Raw genomic sequence first — 7,412 nt, 5'->3', positions numbered from 1 at the left:
GCGCAGAGCGGGCTTGAACCGGCTCTGAATCCAGCAGGAGCACAGGTGTATTCATTACTCACTGACACATTTTAAAAGATCCACAGGTGGAGCTAATTATTCCACATGTGATTCTGTGAGGAGACCTGCAAAAGGGAAGTGGTTAAGATACCACCATATGAGATACCGGTGATCACAATGCCGATGCCGAAATCAAACACAGCGGTACAATGCTGGTGTCGGAATACCAACAAGACAGGCTAGTCTTCCTCTGTCGGTGTCCATGACACCCATAGAGGGAGAATATAAACCATGGCAAGCACAGCGAGCCTGCAAGGGGCTTACTAGAGCTCACCCCGCTGCCGGCATACTGGTGGCCGGGATGCCACTGTCGGTATACTGACGGCAGACATCCCAGCCTTCGGTATTTCATACTGAATCCCTGCAAAACATGCACTGTGTGGAGTCCTGAAGACCGAGTTCGAGAACCTGTGCTCTACAGTATATACAGTACCATCTTAATTGTTGTGGATGATGTCTTCAGGTGTAGCATGTAATGCCGGCGTTTGGGATCCAGGAGTCCAGCATACCAGTGCTGGGATCCCAACTGCCGGCAGCAGGGTGAGCACAAAAGAACCTTGCAAGCTTGCAACGCTCGACACGCTGTCGGCACGGTGGCGCGCTACACGCAACATATTTATTCTCCCTCCAGGGGTGTCGTAATTGTTGGTATGCTGGCTGTCGGGATTCCAGCATCAGTATGGTGAGTGCCGGGATCCCGACAGCCGGGATATCAAATGCCTCCCGTGCTCTTCATCTCTTACTTTGTTGCCTTTAGTAATATACTAAGGACTGCACTGTTCATAGTGCAATATTATTTCTTTTGTTGTTGTTTTTTGTCAGGATGGTATTTTATATATCTTTTTGGTTTCTACAATCCACCAATTTATTTTGATAAAACAATGCAGAATAAACTGTTTACAATATAACTAGATCAAGCAATAAATATAATATTCACAAATATATCTGTAAATATTTCCATACATTGATTTTTTTATTTGCTACGTAACTAAGTGTAAGCTTTTGCTACCAGTTATCTAAAGGTTTGCAATGAAATCATTCATGTTTCTCAGAAAGTTTTAAAGTAGCAAACCAGTATACTGTAATATCACTCCTATACATGAGATTCCAACACATCCAAAATAATGGTCCTATTGAAATCGATCATTGGTTGTAGACACAAGATGACAGCTATCAACCTGTGTGTAAGTTTATCTTCCAATCAAATGTGATATGGTGTGCTCTGCCAGATCCCCTTCTGTATGTCCACCCAGATACTGTATGTGGACACAGGGCCGTACATAGGGTGATGCAGAGTGTGCCACCGCACATAGTGCTGCAGGGTAGGGGACATTGTTAGCGGCACTTGTCAATTATATGTATTAATTACAGTACTTTCACTTGTAGCTTCCCTTTTTTGAAGCCCAGTAACTCCTGACCACCCCTGTCTACTTCCCCCACCCTTTCCATCACTAATACCTATACAATATTCATGAACTTAACTTGAGAGCTCTTTGTTATTCAGTCACACTGTGCTTTATTAAATTTCTAGATGCTAACTTACCCGGCATTTAAACCTGTTGCTGTGGCATTGTAGTCAGACACTCTATTCATTGAGCTATCTGCCTTTGCTTAGAAAGCTAGAGAGTTCTCAGCTATATAATTCTAGTTATTTGAAGCTCACCTTGTACTTTGTGGAAAAAATTATCAGCATTGCAGCTGAGCAGATTTATGTAGTGTGTGTCTGCAAGGGATTGGATGTGTGGCTGCACACTTCATTGATCTGCTCAATTGCAATGCTGATTATTTCTTTAATAAAGTAGCTTCATATGGTTAGAAATCACATAATTGTTATGCAGGATCAAATAGCTCTGAGTAAGGTGTTTGACTGGAATGCAACAAGTTATGGGGTTGAATCCTGGGTATGGCAGTATATTGAAATGTGTTATTTAATAAAAGGGAATTGTAACTTAATAACAACTAACTCTCAAGTTAAGTGCACAAATGTGGTATAAAGAGGATTTGTGTCCAATTACATTTTCTTGCAGTGTTCTATAAATCTGTGTGTTTGTATATATATAATATACTAGGTGGTTCATCACGCCCTACGGCCGCTCTTCACACAGTCGTAAGGGGCTACGCCCCCTTAACCCTTGCACACCCTTGTGGTGTGCAATATTTTTATTATATGGAGTATTAACTCCAATCATAATTGTGTGAGTGGTTAAATATTGCACGGACAAAGGGCGTGCAATGGTTAAGGGGTCAAAGCCCCTTTCAACAGCGTGAACAGCGCACGCAGGGCCTGATGAATCACCTAGTAGGTGCTTTGGTTGGGGGAGTGGCGGGTGTGGGGAAGACGCAGATGGGATCTGGGGGTGCCACAGAAGGGGGAGGGGCAGTTGTGGTGGTGCCGCAGGTGGGGGAAAGGCTTGTGCGGTGGTGACGCGGTTGGGGGAGGGTGGGGGTCCGGAGCCACCGCAGGTGGGGGAGGAGCAGTTGCGGTGGTGCCCCGGGTGGGAGAGGGGCAGATGCAGTGGTGCGGCAGGAGGGGCATATGCGGGGTTGCTGCGGGTGGGGGAAGGGGGCCGGTGCAACCGCGGGTGCTGGAGGGGGTGTGTAGGGGTGCCGTGGATGGGGCCCGAAAGTACTGTGAGTGGGGGAGGGGTGGGTAAATGCTTCTCCTGCTTCTCCTCCTGTCAGCAACTAAGCTGCTGTCCTCCTTTGGCAGTTGCTCTCCCGGAGACTCGCACAGCAGCCAGTCACTATTGTTAGCGCCGGTGTTCCAACGTGCCGCATTACAGGGAAGAAGATGCACTCAATAAACTACAGCTACCAGCAGCCCTAAGGGCCGGAATGCTTCGGTGCTAAGGGCTGCTGGGAGCTTTAGTTTATTTAGTGCTTCTACTTCCCTGTAATGTGGCGCGTTGGGACACTGGTGCTAACAATAGTGACTGGCTGGCAAAACTGAGTGACTGGCTGAATCAATGTAAAAGGTGAGAGTGCTGTGCAGTGTCAGTGACACTGCACACAGGCCCAGGGCTAGCCGCTCAGCAAAGGGATGCAGTGCAGGGAGGCACAAGGAAGGAGAGGCGTTCTCCCTGCTCTGCATCCCTGTGCTACTGCTGCCGGCTGCTGTCACACATGCAGCGGCGTCGGCAGCACAAAACCTCCTCTCCACCTCAGCGCCGGCAGCACAAAGCCTCCTCACCCCCTCCCCTCCCTTGTGTGACATTCACTGGCCGGACGGGAGCCAAAGAGGGCACGGCTAGATGGGAATAAGGGACGGAGCTAGATGGGACCATGCTGCAGCAGGAGGTTGAGCTGCTACAGCTTCGGCCAACCAGGCTTCATTAGGTAAGTGTCTGGAAAGAGAGTGAGTGTGTGTGTGTGTATATATACAGTATCTGTTTATACTGTATATATGTGTGACTGTGTATGTGTGAAATGTACAGTATGTATGTGTGTGTGTGTGTGTTTGTGTGTATATATATATATATGTGTGTGTCTGTTGTGAGTGTGTGTATGTGTGACTACGGCATAATGTGTGTAAGCGTCACTAGTACAGGAGGCGTTACGTGTGTAAGCAGCACTGGTATAGGGGGCATTACGTGTGTAAGCGGTACTAGTACAGGGAGCGTTACTTGAGTAAGCGGCACTGGTACAGGGGGCGTTACGTGTGTAAGCGGCACTGGTACAGGGGTTGTTACGTGTGTAAGTGTCACTGGTACAGAGGGCGTTATGTGTGTAATCGGCACTGCTACAGGGGGCATTACATGTGTAAGCGTCACTGCTACAGGGGGTGTTACTTGTGTAAGCGTCACTGGTACAGGAAGGCATTACACGTGTAAGCATCACTGGTTCAGGGGGCGTTACATGTGTAAGCATCTCTGGTACAGGGGGCATTACATGTGTAAGTGTCTCTACTACAGGTGGTATTACGTGCGCTGTGCCTTTGTAAAGTATGCAAGGGTGCAAATTTATAGTTGTCAGGGGGGGCGCCGAACACCCTAGCACCAGCCCTGACTGCACACCCACTGCACTGCACAGCACTGTCACCTTTTACATTAATTCAGCATCCATACATTAGCCTCGGCGATATCACCCACTTTATCCATTACATTAACCATCTCGGGGCTTCCTGGCCAGCAGCCCAGGTGCTGTGTTGCGGAGTCAGGGCCTCTGGGGATCTGGGCACGGCTGTGGCTGGGAGGCACTTCTGTGACATCACACGCAGAGGAGGCTCCGGGGCTCAGAGAGTATGTGGCGCAGGGAGGGCTATGAAAGCCATCTGCTGTGCAGCTTTCATACACATCTATGCTGGTGGCCACAGCAGCTTTTTTTCCACTTGCACCACGGCTAGGGAGTGGGTATTGTTGATGCAGTGCAGAGACTTGCTGCAGATGCAGTGGCAAACCCTCCAGCTGCACCTTTTTGGCAGGCACAGTCCCTTTTTTTATGGTATGTACAGATTTTTGACTTTCCAAACTTCCATTGAAAGTATAGGAAAAGGGGCGTGGCCACGTCGCTGTACCCGTGGTCACGCCCCCTTTTGCATTTGTATAAATTTTTATGTGTAAATTGTTGGAGGGTATGTTGCTGCAGATGCAGTGGGACTATTTTGGGGTGTGGGGCTGGAGCTGCAACTCCATCAGTCCCATTGCTAATCCTGCTCTGTGAAAACACAGCAGCCAAAGGGCAGAGCCTCCCATTACATGTAACCTGTGTGGGAGGGCGTTTCTCGCCCAATCAGCTGTGGACTGGGTATGATAGACTTGCCACTAACCCAATAAGAGCTCCTAGCCACGCCCAGTGTTAGAGACCCAGGCAGAGTCACAGATCTGGCCTATTATATAGGAATTTTATATATATATATATATATATATATATATATGTGTATATATATTTATATAATGTTTCCATGGGTACCCCGCACTCACTTACATATGCATGCCCTGGTGCCGTGATTTTCAATGTGCAGATTCTGGCACTCAGGGTCTAAATAAGAAAACTGGACAACAGTATCTTAATCTCTTTATCAATTATTATTATTATTATTATTATTATTATTTCCAGTTATTTATATAGCACACACATATTCTGCAGCGCTTTACAGAGAATCTTCTGGCCATTCACATTAGTCCCTGCCTTAGTAAGCTTACAATCTATATTCTCTACCTCATGTACATGCACACACATTCACTCTTCGGTTAATATTGTTTGGAGCCAATTAACCTACCAGTATATTTTTGAATTGAGGGAGGAAACCGGAGTACCCGGAGGAAACACATGCAAGCATGGGAAGAATATACAAACGCCACACAGTTAGGGCCATGGTGGGAATTGAACCCATGACCTCAGTGCTGTGAGGCAGTAATGCTAACCATTACACCATCTGTACTGTTCGTATTTTGGAATATTCCATATTTCGGAATATTTGGATATGGGATACTCAACATATATATTGTGACAAGAACACTGGGATAGTGTTTGAGGGCAGGTATATTTGTCCCAGGTTCTTGTCTTACATGTTTTAGAAAATGTTAACTTCTAGGAAAAATGCTTTTTGTTTTGTCTGAACCTTTTCAGTTTGCTGTAAAAGCTGGGTAAAGGCTCTGAGAGAGAGATAAGGCGAGTTCTAGACATTGGGCCCAGTTCGGGTCTTTGGCCTCACAGAGGGCTAATCAGGGTTTCAGCTGTGTAAGAGTGATATAGTGCTTCTAACCTGATTAGTATGGGCAGACTGCCTGGGAAGGCTGCAGGATCTGTGTGTGAGAGACACGCTTTCTGATGCAAGTAAGCTATACAGTATGTACTGAAGAACTCTGTGTTTTGTTTAGTGACAGTTAGGAACATCTTATGTTTAGTTAGTGCCGGACAGGCAAGGTATTTTTATTTTGGGGTTTGTTTTATTTTCTGTTTCAATAAAACTGGCCGGGGTCAGTTGTACCAGAAACTGGACTTGTGTTGTTCCTCAGCTGCTGCGTGCTGCCATATTCCCCAGGAAAAGGCACCTTGCACCCCTACAGTGTTACAACTTGGTGGAGAATGTGAGCAGGCCGTTCTGCGCATAAGTGAAAGCAGCAGCTTTGTGAGGCCTGCAGAAAACGGTGGTTTATGCAGATACAGCCCAGTGTGAAGTTACTGAGACTCACCCCTGAGGGTTTGATATATGTCCTGGGTGAAAGCAGCTGCAAAGCCGCCTGAAAAATCTGTTGACATGGAGGATCTGCTTAAAGCCTTGCTGCAAGCTACAGCGGCTCAGCAGGAGGCCAACCGACAGCAGCAGGTGGCAATGGAGGAAAATTGGAGACTACAGCGTCAGGATAGAGAGGCCTTAGCAGAAGTGGTGCAGAGACTTGCAGCTCGGGTTGGAGATGTGGCCGTCAGTGCTCCAACCAGCTCTAGTTCTATACGAGCCAGTCACTTCCTGCAGAAAATGACAGAGGCTGATGATGTGGAGGCCTATCTGACCACGTTTGAAAGGACTGCCGAGCGTGAGAACTGGCCGAAAGCACAGTGGGCCAGTCTGCTGGCACCTTTCCTGTCAGGTGAGCCCCAAAAAGCTTACTTTGATTTAAGCCCTGCTGAGGCTCGGGACTATGATAAACTAAAGACTGAGATCCTGACCCGCCTGGGAGTCACGCTGTCAGTACGAGCACAACGGGTGCACCGTTGGCTGTACGCCATGGAGAAGCCTCCGCGCTCCCAGATGCACGACCTTATTCAGCTAACAAAAAAATGGCTGCAGCCAGAGACATTAACTGGTCCCCAGATGGTGGAAAGAGTCGTCATGTACCGCTACTTGAGATCTTTGCCCATGGTCCTGCGCAAGTGGGTGAGCCATGGAAACCCGGGTACTGCTGACCAATTAGTGGACATGGTAGAGAGGTATTTGGCAGCAGAGGAACTACTGATGACCACCCAGCAACCCATAGATCCTCGACAGCGCCCTTCAGTAAAGACTGGTAAGACTGTTCCGTGGGAAAACGTTGCTGGGCGGTTAAGAGAACGCAAGGCTGGAGAGACTGTAAACACTGGCCCTGGAAACAGGCCAATGGGGCTAGAACGGTCTATGCTGCCCAAATGGGTTGATAATCGTGTGGTTAAATGTTTTAGGTGTGGTATGCCAGGTCATGTTATTGCCAATTGCCCAGTCACGCAAGAACCCATGCAATGTGATGCTGCCTTTGAATGTCGCAGAATGTCTTTCTTTGCTAGGTTAGCCTGTACTGTGGTACCTTCACCTGAGCTGGAAAAACAAATGTGTGATGTGTTCTTAGAAGGTAACCGGGTAGAGGCCTTGCTAGATTCAGGAAGTTTAGTTACCCTCGTGAAAGCTGGGTTAGTGAACCCCTTAAAGGTCCAGCAAA

This window comes from Pseudophryne corroboree, chromosome 8 (genome assembly GCF_028390025.1).
Source record: "Pseudophryne corroboree isolate aPseCor3 chromosome 8, aPseCor3.hap2, whole genome shotgun sequence".
Classification (NCBI taxonomy): domain Eukaryota; kingdom Metazoa; phylum Chordata; class Amphibia; order Anura; family Myobatrachidae; genus Pseudophryne; species Pseudophryne corroboree.
This window is presented reverse-complemented; position numbering follows the sequence as displayed.